This window comes from Neopelma chrysocephalum, unplaced genomic scaffold (genome assembly GCF_003984885.1).
Source record: "Neopelma chrysocephalum unplaced genomic scaffold, ASM398488v2 Primary Assembly neopelma1_44, whole genome shotgun sequence".
Taxonomy (NCBI): Eukaryota; Metazoa; Chordata; class Aves; order Passeriformes; family Pipridae; genus Neopelma; species Neopelma chrysocephalum.
The window spans coordinates 20,802,425-20,824,146 of record NW_020897703.1 but is presented as its reverse complement, the minus strand read 5'-3'; positions in this window follow the sequence as shown (position 1 = coordinate 20,824,146).

Sequence of the window (21,722 nt, the reverse complement as noted above, 5' to 3'; positions counted from 1 at the left end):
CCTCTTGCTCTCTTTCTTAAAGACATATAGTATTTATTAAAGAATTTAATTGTGGTCTTCAACATCCCTGTAAAGGGAAGCAGAAGGGCAAGTACTGATCTCTTCGCTCCTGTGACAGAACTCAAGGAAATGGCATGAAGCTGAGTCAGGAAGGTTTAGGTTAGATACCAGGAAAAGGTTTTTCACCCAGAAGGTGTTGAGCACTGGAACAGGCTCCCCAGGGAAGCAGTCACAGCACCAAGCCTGACAGACTTCAAGAAGCATTTGGACAATGCTCTCAGGCACATGTTGTGATTCACATGGGTGTCCTGCATGGGGCCAGGATTTACACTTAATGATACTGAGTCCCTTCCAACTCAGCATATTGTACAATTCTGTGATTCTAACTACATTACAATATACTTATCTTCAGCTTTATCTTGTGTGTCTCTTCATATACACATGCACATACGTGACTAGAGATACCTTTATCCCTTGGCTGTCCCTGCCAGTAACCTCATCTGGCTTCTTTTAAATAAAGTGTTTGAGAAGACATGGAAAAAAGAGCATGAAAATTCTATCAAAATGTCAGGAGAGATTTGACAATAAGGTTTTAAAAGTTTTCTAAGAATAACAGAAAATCATAAGAGGGAAAAATTTAAATTTCAGCTCAATTTTTTAACAAGTCAATACTACCTCCAAGTCAAAAATATTTGGCTATAATCAATTAGATAACAAGTAGATTAATATTAACCTACTTTGAAAGTTGTTCCTTAATAAACAGGGAAAGTAATTAGCAACTGAAGAAGCTGAGACAATCAGCCTTTTAAATGGGTGAGAACAATGATTTATTCCACAGCAAATAAGGGAATTTTATATCATCACACTGTGTATCTCTTTCTAAAAAGTTCCAGTGTCCTACAGTATTTGTTTCCCTAGTCACCATGGCCTGGTTTTGTCCCCGTTATATTTGTGTTTGTGACACCAACTACACTTGTGTCTTGTTTTTCTGTTTTTTTGATTTCAGTCTGGACACTGGTGATTCTCTCCCTTTGATTTCTAAACCAATGCATCCCCCAGCTATTTTAGTTTTCTGATTCTGGATTGCCTTAGATACACCTTCCACTGTGCTCACCAGGTATGTCATTTTATCCACCAGAAGTAGCTGGCTAGCCTGGTTGGGCAAGTGGTGTGTTTCTGTACCATCTGGCAGCGCTTTACACCTGAACAATCTCTCTTGGAGGACATGCTCCAAGCTCAGGAGTAACACATCAAGTTTTGAGGAACTGCCCTTTGGAGTTAAGTATATCAACTGTTAGCAGATCTCTGACCTCTCTTCATGGCTCTGACCCCACCTAAAATTTGACTCACTCACTGGAAGCATCTGATTTCTTCTACTAGCTGTGGAAAAGACAAATTTTCAGCTGAGGTACCTCAGGTAAATGGGGAACAGTACACAGCTCCCCCCCATACAACAAGGATGAGTACTGTTGCACCTCACAGAGATGAAGGCAAAATGTCACAAAGATTCACATACAGGTTTACTATGGACAGTAGAAACATCACAAATAGGATGGAAAAAGACCTTGACAAATCCTCTACTCCATTATATAAAACAGGCAGGTAAGTACAGCTTCTGCCATCCCTTTAGTCACCATCCATCTTGTCTTTCCTTCACCCTCTCATTTTCTCTGTTCTCTTCATCATAGCTCTGTAGCTGGTTTCTTTAACCCCTCAAAGCAGCTGGGAATATAGTCTGACTGCAAAGTGCTACTACAGGGAATAAAGTTGATTGTAATAAATAAGGAGGCAGAAAACTACTGCAGATGAAATAAAATACAACATATGAGTCATTAAATATTGAACTAAATTCAGGCTGCATAGCCAGACTCAATCTGTTTTTACTGATGGTAAATGATGGGCTTATATAATTTTCAGTATCCTGATGGATGAGATGACATCAGTTGTTTAGGTTAAGACAGAGGGAAAAGGGTGCATTCTACGATTCTCTCTAAAAGGCCAATTCCTGTAGAGTGCTGAGGACTCAGAATGCCTTAGTGCTTTTCTGGTTGGACTCTCAGTTTCTCTGGTGTTAATAAAAGCTGTGGGATTTTAGAGCAGTTTGGTTTAGCCAGCTTATAAAAGGTCCCCAAATACAAGCTTGAGGATTGATTACCCTTGTCTGGTTTTAATGAAAATTAAAAATGTGGGTAGGAGTAGAGTTTTATAATTACCAGGCCACTGAAATTAAAAAGAGAGGAGACATTCCCCAAAAGTCTGAGACACCATTTCCCTCCAGCCAGGTTCACCACCGCATGGTGACTGCAGGGAGACACACTCTGCTGCAAGGGAGAGAAAATAAAAATTAACCTCTGATCTACAAAAGCACTGGAGCCACTGGCAATTAAGATGTTATTTAATAAGATGCCATGCTTTGAATCACTAAAATTAATGACTGGAGGAAACTCTCTGCCATGCTACTCCTTTCACCACTCAGACTCAGACATGGCAGCTACCTGAGGAGGTTAGAGAGCTGTAATTAAATTAATAAAGCATGGCCTGGCTACTAGAGAGAAAAACAGAGAGAAAAGTGATTGCAGGTAATTACTGAATGTATTGCTGTCACTTAATTATTTTTTTTCTGCTCTTGGGGCTGGTAATTTTTTTGCTGCCCTTGTTCTTGATGGGGTTCTCCAGTCAGAAATCACCAGCCAAGCCACAATTTTACATCAAAGGTTAAAAAGAGGTTGAGATGACAGTAGAAGTGCCAGCATCTCTCAAAAATAGAGAATTTTTTGCCAGATGACTGAAAATGTAAAAGATTTTTCTGATTGTTTTTATAAAGGAAAAAAATGGCCTTCACTGAGAAAATTTAGAAGAAAAGAATAAATTTATCATCAGTTTCCACTGGAGCCCCTTTCTTTAATAAAATTGAATATTTCTAAAAAAGTTTTATTTCAAGTATTCTTTGCTGGATAGTAACATGAGGACACTGTGTTAAAGAAAAGGTTGATTGAGATGCTTCAACAACAGCTGTTGATCAAACCATGTGTGCTGTGTCTGGCTTCTTGGCAACTCATTTTAATCTTTTCTTCCTGAAACTTGCATTCTTCTTTCCAAAGCCATGAAGATTGTTATTGTCTGTTGTTAAGTCCAGATTTAAAGTCATTGGTTTTTGTGGAATTTCTCTGGCCTGTGGTTCAATCTTTTGCTCAATGTTTGATCGACTAAGTCCGAAATACATCTTTGGATCTCAGCTTGGGTATTCTGTAGCTGGTACAACATGTTTTTCACAGCTTCTTTTCCCACCACCTTCAAGCCAGTGGTGTAAGTTTTAGCTTGAAAAAGCTTGAAAGGGAACCAGTCTCATAACACAGTTAACTATTTGAGCTCAAGGCAGTGTTCTTCATCTTTTCATATAAGCACATCAGGTGACTTATCCAGAACAGAGCCCCAGGTTGAGTCAGTGCAGACAAATGTGGTGATTGTAGATGAGCAGCATATTCATGTATCTTTGGATGGAGCCCAGCACCCACAAAGGAATTCAGAACCGCTCTGAGCTTAGGGCATTTGAAAGATGTGAGACTTTTAGATGTAGGGATTTGGTTCAGCTTATCAGAAAAAACAGAAAAGCCACCTGCAAGATTTAGATCTACATCCCCTTAACGGCCTGTTGAACTTCCCTAAAAGTGTTTTGATCTGGAGTTTTTGATTCTGGCTCACATTTGCTTATCAGGTTTGGTTTCCTTCCTATTTAGAGCACACATATCACAGGTCAAACTCCATGGCCTTGCTTTCTAAAGTTGTAGGATGAATTACAGCTCTTCCTAAGTTAAAAAAAAAAAAAAAGAAAAAAAATGAAGCACTGAGCGAGTCTGATAATGATTTTGCTAAAACTTTCCTAGAAAGTGAGACTTAAAATGGCAGTCTTCTCCCATCTAACAAGATGGCTGTCAGTTTGTATGTGGAGCTAAAGATTAAGGCAACCTGCAAATAAATAGGGGTTTACCACATGATTTGGAAAAAGCAGACTTCAGCCATGAGATCTCTATATGTTATAGCAGAATCCCAAGCTTCCCAGGTGAGTGGAGCAATCATGTGCTGGGTGTTGAAGAGGCAGGGAGAGGGTTGCTACTCTAGACAACTCAAATATTTTTTTCCTAGTAAGATAGACGGGTTAGAAGGCCTGATGACCCATTAGAGAGGAATCCAGTTTTCCTGATTCCTAATCCTGAACACCACATGACTTTACAGTCAAAGGAAGAGCAGAAGGCAAAACCTAGCCCAAATTTTAGCCTCAGAGACCATGTCAATTTTCTGTTCTGGGACTGCCTTCCCCAGAAGCTGGTATTTGGAGGAAGACACTTATTTTTCACTCTTCTGGTAAAATGGCAGCAGGCAGCAGGTCAGTTCTCTCCCTCAGTTTTTCAGCTCTTATGCAGACAGTCACACTGGGAAAAGTGGGAATTATGGAAGACTGACCTTAACGTTTCTTTTATCAGACTACTACCCATTGCTGGTTTAGCGTGCCCTCTCCATCCATCTCTCTCTCCCAGTGTAGTTGAGGCAATACAGCCCTCTGGAAGGAAACAGGCATGCACCTTGTGAGGAATGCTATCATCACCTCAGCACTTTGAGGTTTTGGTAGTGGTAGGGATATTTCTGCCTTTACAAACCCCATGTAAGCTCAAATTTGGGTTATGAAGAAGTGTTTGACTTTGCCTTGATTTAGCACAGAAAAGCAGTGCTGCTCTCTCCAGCAGGCACACCAGGACTTTTCCTGCCTGTGGTTCTGAGAAGAAAACTCTTTGAGGGTATTACACAGTTGAGTAAACAAAAGGAACAACTGTAGCAGATCTGCACTAAAAAGCCCTGAGGCTCAGAGAGAACAAAAGGAAGAGGATTCGTTTAAAGTCCTTACATTTAAGAGAATTGCAAATAACCTGTGACTGATAATGTCTCGACTGAAAGTCGTTTTCTGAGCACACTGAAGGGACTGATCCTGGACCTTTTGGGAATCCAGATTAACAGTGTTCAGGAACAGTACAGCAACAGACAAGGTTCAGTATCTCACAACGCCAGCCCAGATTCACTTAACCTTAATCAGGCAACAGCGGTCCGTACAGTTTCCTTAGATGTCTATCTCCATTTTTTGATAAATCCTGTTTAGAGAGCACAATAGCCCTGTGCTGTTTTGTCTGAAAACGTATCAACGGGAGGGTCAAGAAAGACTCTTAATATCAATTAAACTACTTACTCATCGATCTCAAATTAAATCAACAAAGTACTGATCTGAATCAGAAGCCAAATTTAGAAACATTTTAGGAAATTTCCCTCCTGGGCCCTGGGGACTCCATTCCCAGAGTTCAGGCTCAGATACATTTCTGTGGGGATACTCAGGAGCTGCTTCCTCCCACCTGGCTTCTGCTTACGGCTTACATTAGGGCCCCAGCCTCAGCCTGTGGCCTCTCACAAGCTATAAACTGTCCTGCTTTTCAGGGATAATGGGGCATTTTGTGACCAGGTGGAGCACTGTGTTTTCAAAGTGGTACATTTCACAGATATAAATTTGTGGGTTCAAGTGCTATATGAGAAGTAAAACCAAAACACTTGCCTGCATTAAGTGCTTCAGTCACTGATCAGCTGCAAAGACATCCCTTGTTTGAACCAGTGTGAGAAAACAAGCTGGATGGGTCAGGCTGTCCCAGTAGGATGAATGGGGGCAGTGACTGATTCACAGATTTCACCGTCATTCCCCTCGAGTCGGGATCTGTGCTGCTCAACACTGCAGATACAGAGAGTTGTGCTCATGCCTGGAAGCTGACAAAAAGGCTACCAGTAAAACTTTATCGTTCCTACTCAGGGGAACTGCAGGTCCTTCTAGGGTCACACTCATTTCTGAAGCGGAGGAGATATTTTTGTTGGCTTTGGTAATTCCCTTGGTCAAAAGAGATAGAATTGCCACATGGGGAATTCAGTGCAGGCTGGAAAGTGTATGACTTTGACATATTCATCTTCCACATATTATCTTCTTCTTCTGTGTTCAGGTTAAAATATTAGTGAATTTCCCAAGGAAATTTACTTTAATGGGGAAAAAATGCAGGTGTTGCATTTTAAGTGGTATGGTCTGTAGCTGACACCCTTTAGGGGTAGAAAAGCATGCAAGCTATTAGGTATGCAGTTTCTTCATCAGTCCCAACAAAGATGCAAAAAGAGTCAAGCTGTGACCACTGGTTAGAAATTATGCCCTCAGGTTAACCTAAATGTTTTAATCAATCAGGTACTTGAAGGAAAAAGGAGGTTGGCACCCAAGAGAAGTAGAAATGCATTTAGCAAGGGGAAAAAGATTACAGGAGGTGAGAGAGACTAGAATTAGCACATGTGAAATAGATAAAGGTTATCATTTGGCAAGATGAGGAGGAGTGTGTCACAAGACATAGAATCAATCTATTTTTTGAGTTTCCATTGCATTTCTGCAGCTTTGACCATGCCTAAGCAACAGCATGGACACAGTCTCCTTGAAGAGAAGAACCTGCCTTGTCTCCACTCTCTCTCGGGGAGCACTGAGCCCATTCCACATACCATGCACAGAAACACAACACCAAACTGATCTGCACTTCAGTGGAAATTTTGCAGTCGTTCCCCAGCTGTCGTATTTCAGCCTTAGGACATCACACTCCGGGTGAATGGCAGCTTTTCACTCTTCTTGCTCTCCTCTGAAGGTATTTGTTTGAGTGCTCACTACATCTGGCTTTCTTGTTTATGCCTTTGGTTTGAGTAATTGCCTTAATCTGAATTTCAAGGCTGACACCCTGCCTGACCCTTTTCTTGTCACTTCAGTATTGTGTATTTCATCCAGCTTTCTCACTTTTTGTTTTAATTAAAAACTACAGAGGCTTAACAAGCCACTTCTACAACAAATTTATTTCCAAAAACAATATACATGCATGTATGTTTATATGCCACAGGATTTAACTTTTGGTTTCTAGTACTCTTTCTCATGCATATATATTAGAAATGGATTTCTAGAAAATAGAAATCTATTTTCCATAGATTTATGAAAATAAATCCATGGATTTATGGAAAATAACTTAATTAAAATGTTTATGTTTTAGTTGAAAGTGTGTCCCCTAAAAGCATTGTATCAGCTATCTCTTTTCTCAACAAGGTGGAAGATCACCACTCTTTTTTTACCTCTCAGATGTTACCACTGAAGCAAACTGGATAAAAGTGATTTGGTATCCAGGTGCATATACACGGGTGCAGATGCAGCAGGTTTAATTGCTGTTTGCTTTACAATTTAAGCCTCCTTAATTTTCCATTTGTTAAATAAGGAACATGCAGCATTTATGCAATTAATTTGCTCAAATAGTTTAGCAATTAAGCTCACGATCTTAGTGACTGTTTCTGAGACCACTTCTGAGTGGCCTTCCTGCAGTGCATCACCACTTTCTCCAGCAAGAGTACATTGACCTCCTTGAACTTTCTCTCACACCTACTCTGCCAAGCTAGTTTTCAAGTGAACTCCCTGATCCTCTAATCTCATTATCCCTTCTTCCACAGTTCCCTCATCCTGCCCTCTCAGTCTCCTTGATGATCTCTTGGTCACCTCCTCCCACATCCATCCATTCTCCCACTTCAGCCTTCAGCTGACCTACCTACCCACACCATCACCACCCCACACTGCTCTGATCATTCCTATGGTGTTTAGCAGGCTGCTGCACATCTGTCCTCTCCCTTGAGTCCTTTGTTCTCTGATACTATCATAGGACCACAATGTCATCTGAATACTTGTTGAAGAATCATGAAGATCCTTTCTTGTACATGTAAGCAAGAGGACAGATGTAATAACAAAATATCAGGTCAAACTCTGAAATTTACACTGAAAAAAAATGTTGCTAGATTGGAGAAATTGGTCAAGACCTGCAGAATATATTTTATCCTGATGTGTTATATTTTATTATCCAGAAAAATAGGAAGAGAAGGCAAGAAACCCCCTACTTGGTTGCTAATATCTGATTTATATTTTAATAATATATGAATCAACATGTATAACAAGACTTCCAGAACAAATACAGAACTGACTATATACGTGTATCTATCAAGTCCTGAGTTTTGTGTGTGTGTGATGTTACTGACAGGGATTTTGGAAGGAGACAAGGATCACCTACCATACAGGCAAGTAAAGACTTCTGTCATTATGTTGTGATTTCACGTCTATTAATGGTTAAAATACTTGCATAAAAACTCTATCAAAACAAAATTTTGAGTGTCTGGTTGCAAAAAAAGTATATTTTTAACTTCAGATGGTTGAATTTCCTGTGTATTTATTAAAAAAAATGTTCCTGTCATGCTTGAAGTAACTCTTTTGTCTGTCTGCTGGTTGGATTTTTTTTCCTCTTGAACCCAAATGAATCATGACTGTTCCTTGGCTGGCAACCCAGATAGTCTTTATGTTTCGTAATGCAATAAGAAATTTTCCTAGGATGCATTTGCTGAGGGATTTTTCCTTTTTTTTTTCCCTAAAATCATCCATTTGTTACCCGTAGGAAAGCAGTGTCATACAATGCAGTTTCCACTGTATAATTGCGGCTCTGGGCTTTGTCCTGTTTATCAGGGGAGCCTGGAGCTGCTCCTGGCACCAGACACCGCACAGAGCTGCCTACTGGTGTGAGACCACAGTTCATGTGCCATAAACTCATTGATGCAAGCCATATATTGTTGATAGAAAGAAAACAAAACAAAACAAAATAACAAAACTCATCTTTTGTGTGTTCATCACCTGAATTGACTTGTGGTAGGAAGTACTCAGTTGCTCTGCTGCAGTAAATTAAAATTTGAATTCAGCATGGATCACTTGAAAAATGAATATATCAAACAAAATGCCCTGGGCCTGAACCAACTGCCTTGTGAAGCCTGGATGTTCAAAAACTAGCTCTTCATTATACATCCTTGAACTTTCATCATATTTTAATTTCAAGCATGGATATGTATAGTTCTAGTAATTGATCCTTTCTGCACCTTCCTCACAGAAAGCAAAGCATTCTCAATCTTGTGTTTGTACAGTGATACCTGCCAATAGGTCATCCTTGTGTTTTCCATGCTTTTGTCCTGACTTTGTTGCTAAAAGAGATAATGAGTCTTTATTGATGAAATAGTTAATGATAAACACAAAAAAATACTTAGCTCTTCTACAGCTATTTCTGGAGTGGGGAGGAAAAGAAGAGTTAATTTTAGCCTGAACTTGTTTCCCCATGAAGTTCAGGAATAGCCACACAAATTTAAGCAGTGGTAGGGGAAAAGGAAAAAGCAGATACCAGTCCTTCTTCGCATTGAGTGAGAACTGCAAAGCTGATTTAACAGTGTGATAATATTCTGTGGTCACCTTACACAAGAGTAGCTGCACTATGGCAAAGGGGACAAAGCTGCAATGAATGTACAGCTGTAACATCCAGACCAAAACAAGGGGAGGCGTTTTCTTCAGTGGGGTTTGGAAACTAATAGGTTAAAGCATTGCATTACTTATCAGTGGATTGAATATTCATCTGTGAAGTATAACAATGAGCCAGATATGATCAGAATTTGTCTGTCAGTAATAGCATTTTGAAGGTATGTATTTTGAGGGGAAAAAAATGCTAATTTGGGGTTTTTTTTTAAAATTGAGATTTTACATATATGAATATATTTCCAAATACAGTAATTGGCAAAAATGTTTTCAAATTAGCTTTATTATATTGATTTGTAGAATGGCTGCTGGACTTGTCAGAAAGAGCTGTCTTTGGACAGCTTCATAGACCAAACCCCTGTCAGTTCTCAATGTCTTAAGGTTTAAAACCAGGCAAGATTTTTATTCAGATTCCAAGTATGGAAAAAATTTTTTTTCCTTATGAGGACTTTTCACAAAACAATAAACAAAGTTCCATTGAGGATGCAGAAAAACATATCAGATATCTCTGGAAAAGCCACATTTGCAGAGTGAGAATGTAATCTTGCCCTCTGATCAGCCAGTGTTAGTTTTGACTAAACATTTATCCTATTGCACGCCTTATGTTTAGACCAGAGCCTAGTTTAGCTTTGCAAATGAAATAGGAATAAATTATTCTAATTGCTATTAGAATGTTTCTATTTAAATATCATCTTCTGCCAACTGTTACCCCACAGTGGTTTGTGAAACGTGCCTAAAACAGTAGGTGCAAGGGTAGCTTGTGATGGGACAAAAACGTGTTGCATGAATGTATGCTGTGAAGAGGGGAAAGTCCTAGGGAATTAAAGCAAGCAGCAGCTTATCCCTTTTGTAGGTTGGTGTGTAGTTTCACTTTGACTAAATTAATCACTTCTGGGAAAACAAAACAAACAAACGTCACTAGTTATTGTTCCCTTCCTCAGTAACTTCAAGATTCTTGGTCCTATTTTACTCTATGTAGTACCCATGGTGGATTGTGTCTCTTTCTTTCTCTCTTTCAAGCAGAATGTATTTTCTGATGGTAACCAGATACTAGAAAAACTTTTAAGATGAGAGCTATGGAAGCTACAGCACAACTTTGGTATTACCATATAACCTTGGGTCATCTGCCTCTCAGCTGTCCAAAACTTTCTATTATCCAAAACATGGCCATGTCCCCTGATATCTATTAATTATGCTGACAAGTTCCTTGAATTTCTGAAACCTCTGTTATCCAGACTTATTCAGCTTTCCCTATGACATCTGGATAATCAAGACTGTACTGTATTTCATTATTTTTCATAATACTTTTTGCTTTTCAGAGGGCAGAAGCAGTCTCTCTCCTTCCTTTGCAGAATGCGTTAGACTAGCCAAACAAATGAACCTGGCCAGATGGGAAATGCAGCCTCCCTCTGTCTCAAATATTACTTTATACTGTTGTGTAATGCCAGCGCTACAGATTTGGCTCCAGAATACATAGTCAACATATTCAGCAAGAGCAAGATGAGTATTTTCATTTCCATTCACCTCATAAAAAAAAAAAAATGTTGATAATCGGAAGAGTCAAAACAACATTCATCATTAAATCTGTATAACCAGAAAAACGTCTACAAACTGGGGATGCACAGAAGGGTAAACTCTCCCTAAGTGATGCAAGATTATCTGAATTACATGAATTCTACCTAGTTCAGGGTCCTATCCCACCTAGTGGCCATGATTTGAAGCCTAAAGATGGATTAAAAGGACAGGGCAATGCATCCCTGGGGTGGTGCTCCCTGAAATCAAAGGCTCAAATAATCATCCTGTGCCTCAGATTGTTTCTTTGCGCACAAAGCATTTGCAGATTTTTCTTCCTAGAATTTATAAATCTCTTCTTGATCTCCTCTGAATACATCCCGAGTTCAACATTTTAATAGTGCAGTGTGGGGAATAAGTATATCTTTTCATTTGCTTTCTGTTCACTGCCTCACAATTCCATGGTTTTTTTCCTGTATTGTGCACAACTGCCTGTAATATTCTCAATGCAAGTCAGGAGGTTACTGACCTCTGCCAAGGCATCATGGTGACAAGGCAGATGAGATGAAGTAGACAATGGGAAGAAAGTTATGTGGGTTGAGTCCACCCCTGCATTTACTGGAGAGTGAAAGGAAAATCAAATATACAAGAAAATAGAAATGAAGGGACTAGAAGTAAATAGGAAAATGAACAGCAAAGAGAAAGGAAGCCTGATACTGCTGGGACTGGCACTGTACTACAACAGAGGTCCTCACTGCACAGTGATCTACATTGGCTCCATCAGCACATAATAGCAGAGACGTGTTATTAGACAAACATATACTGAGACTCCCCAGCTGTCAGGATGGTAACAAAGTTGTTAAAATGACCTTGCTTGGTCAAGTCAAGACACTGAGGATTATCAGTGAAACTTCATATGTTAATCCAAGGCATGGTACATGGGCAATAAAGCAAGAGTCCTAGAACCACTGATGCTATATGTCAAATGAGAAATAAATGGAATAACATAAACATAACAAAAATGACCATAGTTATAATTGTTTTGGAAACCATTATAAGGCAAAGATGGCTGAGTAGTCTCACTTGATGCAGCAGAATGAGAAGGATGGATAAAATAGACTACATTTGTGTGAAATTGCTTACAGAAAGGTTAATAAGAGATTCTATTGAGAAGTGCTGGGAGTTTGTTATAGATGCTTCCCCCTCCAGCTTCAGAGTTGGATATGAATAACAATTTCTGTAATGTTATTAGAGGAAGAGACAGACTAGCGAGAATTGTGTCATTAAGGTAGACTGGCTTCCAGACATATGTTGAAAAATAAATGTGACCAATAATCCTGAGGCTCAGATACTCCTTCAGGTGACAGGCAACATATTGGGCCACTAAGCAGGGAGGATATAGTATGAAAGAGAATCTCAGCGTAGTCCCTGAATACTCCATGTTCAATAAGGGCAGTGGTATCAGCTATGGGGAGAAATGTAGGGTGAGTACAAGACAGGAGAGAATGCATGACTATATCTGAGACAAAAGGAACATTTGGAATTAAATGAGATAAAACTAAAGAAGTCAGACTCTCTTCACCCCACCATTTGGAAATTGCAGGTACAAGGATTTTTAATAAATCCATCAAGTTTTTACAAATGGGACTATATGCTTTGACAACAACAAATATACCATCCGTATGGAAAGAGAGTTAAGGAGAGAAGCAAAAAGAGAGCTTGGCAATTTCAAGCCTCTGAATCTGATCTTAGTGACATGCAACAGTTTGGCCTCTACAGTAAAATACTTAGGCTGAAAAAAAAAAATTAAAAAAAAATCTCTGTCCAAGAGAGCAGTGAAGCTGGAAATAACAGCCAGCCATAGGGAAGCCTAACTTCCTGACTGGAGTAGGAGGAAATATGATTCAGTGTATGAAAAATGATGTGAAACTTGCCTGCAGTAACTTGCCTGTCCAGGAAGCTGGACACAGTAACACCAGCTGTCTTGTCCATTGCAATCACTATATATTTTTTTCTGAAACCTTGATTTTTAAAGATGATTAAACCTATATATATTAATCTCAGATTAGAACTTTATCTACTGAAGCCAAAGCACAGATTTTCAAAATCTACTTGTTAAATGATAAAGTGGGGCTCTCTAATCGTGACAGAAAATATCCTTGGATGTTCTTCGAATATCTCTGTCTCAAGTATCTACTCAATGTCTATATTTACTTAAAGTGAGGCATGTAATGTAACACCACCTTTAAACAAGAACTTAGTCAGTGTGTTATTTGCATTACCTACTCTTATGCCAGATACTGCAGGTTGGTACAGTGAGTCAGAAGAGCTTTCTCACCATATCCTTCCAGAGGGAATTCTGAAGATTTTCCAAACCTTTCATTCCCCTTGCTGCTGTTTCTCAGTTCCCCAGTTTGCTGATCCAAATATGGGATGTCATTTCTCTTGCCAGCAGGCACTGAGGCACCCGCACAGTTGTAGATTTTAGTGATCATCAGACATAAAAGTCCTAACACTTATTTCTGGATGAATCTCCAAAGGGATATCAAATGGCTGTTGCTACTTCATGTACTTTACTTTTCCAGCAAGGTTTCTAAAGAAGAAATTAATACAGAGAAGGCACTGTGAATGGGATGTTAACAGCCAAAGGATGCATTTTGTTCTCGAGAGACTATTTGTAATGAAACATGAAGTTTTTAAATAATACAAATAGTGGCAGTCCCTTGGGAAAGAAAAAAAAACAACCAACCAAACAAACAAAACAACCCCACAGCTTTTCTTCTCCCCTGTCAGACAGGGGATGACACCAGAAAACTCTATAAACATGGCTGATGCCAAGTGCTCCAGCAGCCTCAAGCCTGTGCATGTCACTTCATCTCAGGAACCACACCACAAGACTTCACTTGTGCAATGGCTGATCACTGCTTTTCAGGAAAAAAAAATGTGTGTATGTTTGTAAAGGGCTGGGAATCAGGGTCTTCAGCAAATATGAAGTATTTTCCTTTCCTCTCCTTGTGCTCCTGCCCTCACACTGAACCACTGTCCTCTGCACACTCAGCGTGTGTTGCAGAGCTGGCAGCTCTTCAACAATCTGATTCCCACACCCCTCACACCAAGGGAAAGTGGCTTTCTCTCTTAAAATAACACCTTCAGGTCCACATTGTAAAAAGGCTATGGAGTTCCCATTGTTTGAGAATGATATTTGCACATATTCAAACAGCTGACTGATTAAGAAGGTGTCAGTAGATGGATGTTAAAATACATGGCCTAGTTACTAGGTTTTGTGAGACCAATTAAAATAGGGTGTCATTGTTCTGCATGACAAATGGCTTCCTCTGCATGGTCTTTACCTCACTTCTTGGCATATATTATCTTTAACTACATTTATCCCAAGGGGAGTCTGAAGTACATTTTTCTGCAAATGTGGCTTTTTTGCTTGATGTAAAATGAGTACTCACTTTATTTCTGAGGACTTTGTGCTTCATCTCCCAGAATGTCATGTTCTATAAAGCTCCTCCTTGCCCTCTCCACATTGTTTTTATAAAACAGAATATATCTGCACACAGCAGCCTTGGAGAGCACCTAACACAGGTGAAGGAGGGGTTTCTCCTCTTGTAGACAGTACAGGCTCCTCTGTCTGTCTTGCTTGAGAGGTCTATCAGTGACACTGATGTGCCATCAAAACACAGGTCCCTTGCTGGAGTTCTGGGTCTCAAACAAGGCAATGATAGGATTTTATCCATTTAAATGATAGAGAGGGGACAATAAAAAAGGAGTGCAAGAGAACAATGTTTGTGGAGGGGCCAAATTGCCATAGCAAAATGGGAATTGGGGAAAGGAAGCCGAACACAAGGTTGCAAAGAGGAGGTAACTGCTTGTAGCTGATTAGAGATTAGATGGAAGTTATAGTAAAGGAGAGCACACTGAGATTTCTGGTGAAAACTAAGCTGTTGATAAGCGTTTTATATTACAGGGTATATCAGACTGGGAGAGGGAGAGGGAGAAAATCAGCCAATCCTTCCCTCCTCCCCTCCTCCACAGAGTTAGACTAAAAACATCTGAAGTTCTGCTGCTGATAATTATTGCCAATAATTTATAGGCCTTTGCACAAATTGGTATGCTCCTTATTTGCAGGGCTAATTATGAAAAACAAAGGAAGGTATCTAAATCAGTGGAACTAAATGATTAAGGAAAGATCATGAAACATTCTTGTAAAATAAGATGAGGGTTGTGTTTTCATTTTTAATGGTAAATATATGTACACTGAGACACTTAATGTAGATGTCAACAATTTAAAGGGTGAGGGAAACAGAGGCAAAAAAACCTTTCCTTATAGATAACACCATTAAAGAGAACGTGTTTATTTCTGCAAACATCCGTCAGAGCCCCAAGAAATTCAGAGTGAAAGTTAATATATAAAAAAGAGCCCAAGTTTCCAAAAATGTGGCAGCTCCCATCAACTGCACGCACAGCTCTGCCAGAAGCCTAATTGACTTAGGAGCTGTCGTGTGGTAGCTGGGGAGGTATCAGGCAGCAGCACAGCTGGTGAGGTTTCAGGCAAGCTGTGATTTTACCTATTTATTTTGTCTCACAGACTTGTCAGTCCCAGAAATAGGGTAATATTTTTAAGGTAATTTCCATTAAAAAAAAGGACATAATATTTTTTCTATTTTTAATAAAAAAGAAGGTTTTAAATTGTTATTTGAGATGCTTACACATCTCTCATACTCTATGATGGGTCCTTTAGGGGATCCAGATCATTGGAGAGCAACTTGACAAATGTTCCTTTCACTGCTAGGACAGTAAACTCCATGTACTTATTAGCAAAGTTGATTCCCTTCCTAGTGAACATAGTTCATCTCATTATCACTTCACACGGAGTTTCTAAGGCAAGTTGCTTTGGACTTCAGACATAAAGTCAGGAAGATGTTCCCTAAATATTCAGAGTTATCAGTACCTTTCTTCTTGTTTGTGCTCTTCTTAATTTTATTCCTAGGATTCACAGTTCAAAAATAGTAGTCTCAACTCAGTTCAGGTTTTGGCATGCAATCTTCTGCTCAACATGAGCCTTTTCCTTTAGACAGGAGGTCATGGTGATTTTTTTTAAAGTGTATCTCCTGAAATGGGAAAGAGAAATGGAGTCTGCAATAGAAAGTTGGCCAGAAATTCACTGTCTTTTTGGAGAAAAGGTATCCATGATAGGTGTAGATCTTTGTTAACTATGTTTAATGCATTCTAAAAGGTTTACAGATGCACCTGGACTACACGGAGCATCCCATTTATCCAGAATCAGTTCACTAGATCTGTACTGCCCCAGGAGACAGAAAATCAGGCCACACTACCGCTATGATTTAGAGTGTGTTTTTATTTTTTCCTAAATGTAATGTGCTTGTGTAGCAAACAATTTTTCTGTAGGGAAGAGATGTACAATCACTTGAAACTAACAACACATTAAGTTGACTATTACTGGAATCCTGCTGCCTCTTATTGCTCTGTGTATAATAACTTGACAAATATATTCAGATGTGGCGTGGGTTTATGCTCATTCCATGACTGTTCTCTTTCTGCCAGCATGGTCTAATCCACTTAAGAAAGGATAATGAAAAAGGGCCTGATAAATCCTTACCTAGAATTTGTAATTTGTTTGAGCTTTTTGCAGCCCACAATCCAGTTAGTTTAAAGCTAACTCAGGCATCTCACCATAGGCTGTAGCCTGCTCTCCATATGGCTCCAGACACTCTGGAGACAGAGTTAGCATTTCATCAAAAAAGATGAATGCCAGTATGATTTTACTGTAGAGAGAGTAGTGTCAACTCCACTTCTCCCAGTTATGTCTACCAAAGAGATGGAGGTGGCAGAAGGAAAACATCCAACTTAAACCCCAGGTGGCTGAGCAGTGGCACGAGTGTGCCAGAGTTCTTGAAAAAAGTCTTTGATGAGTCCTTGAAAGTAAGTGTATGCTTTAATCTAATGGCCATGACCACTGAAATTAGACAGCCCTTGCATGTTGTTGGACACTTCCTGGAAACTCTCGTTTTCCCCTTTATTTATTTGTCACATAGATTTTCCTCATAGTGCCAGAAATTGCCAAAAACTTTGAATATTCCCTGTGCTGTGCCTCCAAGGCAACCTCTAACTCCTGCTCAGCAGATCAGTCCAAAGCAAGTCTTCTCTCCAACTGGTCCAGCCTTTGGTTTAGCATTTGCTCTAACACCACCATACAGTCTAACACATCAGTTTCAACAACAGAAAGCATCTCATCCCTTTTCCTCTGCCCAGCTCCATCCTGCATCCCTCCCACTGGTGTGGATGTGTCCCTTGATGCCTTATTGGCCTGTCTTCATTGAAGCCCTGAACAGGAAAGCTGATCCACCTAGCTCAGCACAGTGCTGCAGCCCCTACACTACAACCAAAACTGCTGCAGGCTATGCAATGTGCTATGTGTTAAAGATCAGTTGCCTCACACCAAATAAAGCTGAGATGAAACCTAGTCCTCAAGAAAGAGGGGGAGTATCTCCTGGCACACCTGGGAAATCAAAAAACAGTCACTAGAAAGCAACTGCCAATTACAGCGATATTTAGATGGAGCAGAAGAAAGGTTTATCACCACTGAGCTGCAGAGGATGCCAGATTAGGCACAGTATTTCCTTCAAGTTTCTTTTCTTTCCTACCTGCTGTTTCTTCTACTGCCAAGTAAACTTCTCCAGACACAGAGGTTTCTCTCAGACATCAGTGTAGCTGCAAGGTGAAAGTCTCCCTTGTGCCTGTGTTGGAGGATAGATGCTGCAACAGCCATGCTGGTGTGCAGGAGAAAAAGGGAAACTTTTTTTCCTTCCCCTCTGTAACTCCTGTCCTGACTCGCTGTCAGTTTTCACGGCCCAAAGCACAACAGATCCTTCCAAGGATGGGTCTAGAAGAGAGGTGGAAAGTTTTCTTTTTTTGCAGACTCTGTGCCAAGGAGGAGACTGTAAACTGTGAGGGGGACTTCATTCCCACTGGTGTCCCCATCTATCACCTAAGCCAGTAAATGCTTCTTCTTAAAATACAGCAGGATTGGTGTTCACCAGTGACAACTTTCTTCTCCAGCAGCTCCACTGATGCAGACCCAAATTCAAAGCAGAAACAAACTGTTTAAATGAGACTAATGCTACCAGGCAGTATGGGTCTCAGGGGTGTTTTTCTACCATCCACCCATCCGTGGTAGCCTTCCTGTAACCCCTCAGCTTTGTTCTAGGAAGCAGAATTGTTTTTTCAGAAACAGAAAAGGAAGTAATCAGCTCCATGGAGGCACCAGGGAAGCCCCACACCTATCCCCACCTGCCCATGCCCTCACCATCCTCTGGGGATGGTCCCAGCAGTAAACAGCACTGTCACATAAAAAGAGATCTGAAATGGAGCCATCCCAACAAGTATTTCCAGACCAGTATCTCTCATGAAAGACAAATTAGCCCTGGAAACTTGAACTTTTGCATCCAAGACTCTGTGTTGAACACATACTCTTGAATCCACATACTTTTTCCTGACTGGCTATACTTATGTGTGTATATGGGTTTCCTTCCCTTCCCCGTTTGGCAAGAAGCCCTGCAAGGGGAAAAACACACACAAAAAGGAAAATAATTGTTGTGCTCTATCTCAGTAACTTGCTGGGAAAAAAGCCCTTCTCAACACCAGGCAACAGAAAGAAAAAAAACCTGTTTGTACAAGACAGCTGGGTGTTGGAGTAGAGAGCAAGTGTGCTATTTAATTCAGCTTGTCACATTTTCACCATCTTTTCCTGCCCATCTCACCAGGATGCTGCTTATCTAGTTTGTGGAATGCACAAAGGAGATTTATCCCACTGACTCCTTCAAATCAGGCCTCTCCATTCGTGTCTTCACTTCAAAGCACCGAACTCCAGCGGAGTGCTGCGCTATAGCTGCCACTGGGGTCAGTGCTCATGGCCACAACCACAGCTCTGTAAGCTTTCCAGAGAGCAAAAGAATCATAGAATCATAGAATCATAGAATAGGTAGGGTTGGAAGAGACCTCCAAGATCATCAAGTCCAACCCCTGATCCAACTCCAATTACTATATCATGGCACTAAGGGCCACATCCAATCTCTTTTTAAAAACCTCCAGGGATGGTGAATCCACCACCTCTCTGGGTAGGCCGTTCCAATGTCTGATAACCCTCTCTGTAAAGAATTTTTTCCTAACATCTAACCTAAACCTCCCCTGGCAGAGCTTGAGCCCATGTCCCCTTGTCCTATTGTTGGTTGCCCGGGAGAAGAGACCAACTCCCGCCTGGCTATAACCTCCCTTCAGGTAGTTGAAGAGAGTGATGAGGTCGCCTCTAAGCCTTCTCTTCTCCAGACTAAACAACCCCAGCTCCCTCAGCCTCTCCTCATAGGACTTGTGCTCAAGTCCCTTCACCAGCCTCGTTGCTCTTCTCTGGACCCGCTCCAGCACCTCAATGTCCTTCCTGAACTGAGGGGCCCAGAGCTGAACACAATACTCAAGGTGTGGCCTCACCAATGCAGAGTACAGGGGAAGGATCACTTCCCTGCTCCTGCTGGCCACACTGTTCCTGATGCAGGCCAGGATGCCATTGGCCTTCTTGGCTACCTGAGCACACTGCTGGCTCATGTTCAGCCTCCTGTCGATCAGCACCCCCAAGTCCCTTTCTGCCTGGCTGCTCTCCAGCCACTCTGTCCCCAGCCTGTAGCGCTGCAGGGGGTTGTTGTGGCCAAAGTGCAGGACCCGGCACTTGGCCTTGTTGAACTTCATTTCATTGGAGTTTGCCCATCTCTCCAGTCTATCCAGATCCCTCTGCAGAGCCCTCCTGCCTTCCGGCAGGTCGACACTCCCTCCCAACTTGGTGTCATCTGCAAATTTGCTGATGATGGACTCAATCCCCTCATCTAAATCATCGATAAAGATGTTAAAAAGGACTGGGCCCAGCACTGACCCCTGGGGGACACCACTGGTGACCGGCTTCCAACTGGATGCAGCTCCGTTCACCAGCACTCTCTGGGCCCGCCCCTCGAGCCAGTTCCTGACCCAGCAGACAGTGCCCCTGTCCAAGCCGTGGGCTGCCAGCTTTTCCAGGAGTATGCTGTGGGAGACAGTGTCAAAGGCTTTGCTGAAGTCCAGATAGACCACATCCACAGCCTTTCCCTCGTCCACCAGGTGGGTCACCTGATCGTAAAAGGAGATCAGGTTGGTCAAACAGGATCTGCCCCTCCTAAACCCGTGTTGGCTGGGTCTGATCCCTTGTCCATCCTGTAGCTGCCGTGTGATTTCACACAGGATAATCCGCTCCATAACTCTGCCAGGCACCGAGGTCAGGCTGACAGGCCTGTAGTTACCCGGGTCAGCCTTGCAGCCTTTTTTATGGATTGGGGTGATATTTGCCAACTTCCAGTCGTAAGGGACCTCCCCAGTGAGCCAGGATTGTTGGAAGATGGTGGAGAGCGGCTTGGCAAGCTCTTCTGCCAGCTCCCTCATTACCCTAGGATGGATCCCGTCTGGTCCCATAGACTTGTGAGGATCCAGATGACTCAGTAAGTCACTAACTATTTCCTCCTGGTGCATAGACAGAGAGCAGAGGTACAACACAGAGACTTTAGTTATAAATTGCTCCTTTTGGGGATTTTCAAAGGCCAGAAGAGGGTTAAAATTGAGTGAGGTTGGCTGATTCAAGAAGATACCCATGCATCCAAATTTCCTGTGAACAAACACAGCAGTGAAGGTCTTAGTTCTATTCCCCCTCTCCCCATAGAGAACAGCAAACACTAGCAGTGAGCTTTGCCCCCAGTAAGGGAGGGATAAGGACAGCAGATACTTCATTGGGTGAACCTGCCCTTCTGTTTCAACAGCTCCGTGTTTGGCTGACTGATGCTGTGAGGGTCGGCCACTCTGCTGTGATGCTGAGCAGAAGTGCTTCATGAAGCCAGACGACACCAAGTGTTTCAGAGAAAAATGTTTCACCCAAGGCTCTTAATCAGCCCCAAATCTCATGCTGTTGGAATACAATGCACAAAACAGGCACAACTTCAGATTCATGCAAAAGGAACAGAAAGTGCAGCGGCTGTGCCTGCCCCAAAAATGCCAGCATGCTCCCCACTGTCCACCTGTCCACAGTCTGAGCCTTATTTTGTTAGTGACTAGGAACTAAGACACCCTGGTGGAAAAGTGGAGTCAAACATCTGTTTCTTCCTGACCATCAGCAGATGCAGTCAATTCGTTGTGTACCAATAGCTCCTAGTTTGCTCTTTACTTGCATAAAGTTTAGACAGTGCACAAGCTTTTTGAGAAATGCACCGAAATCCAGCTCCAGCTGGACGAATCAGGGAGGATGGACTATGGGGATTCTCCATCTCTACACTTTTGTGGGTGGTTAACCAATGTGTCAAGCCCATCAGATAAGGATTGCTTTGGAGGTGAAGAGAGGAACTCTTCCAGATCTCTTGTGTTACTGAAGAGTATTAGGAGCAGAATATAGTCAACCAGCTTCATGGAGTTTTAGGACCAAGATGGAGCCTTTTTAACAGATAATTTTGGAACCTCTACCAAAAACAGACAGAGTAAACAGGTATTTTCCTGAGCTGGTCAAAATATACAGAGTTCCTCAGCCCCACAGCACACTGTCCTTTCCGCTTTCAGTTAGGAAAACAATCCAACACAGCCAGTGTCCCAGCCTTTGACTTTCCTAAACCAGAAGGTTATCACAGGTCCACAACTCCGCAGTAAAATAGGCAAATCTGACCTAGTTCTGCTATCAGACTCTGGAAGCTCCCTGATAGTT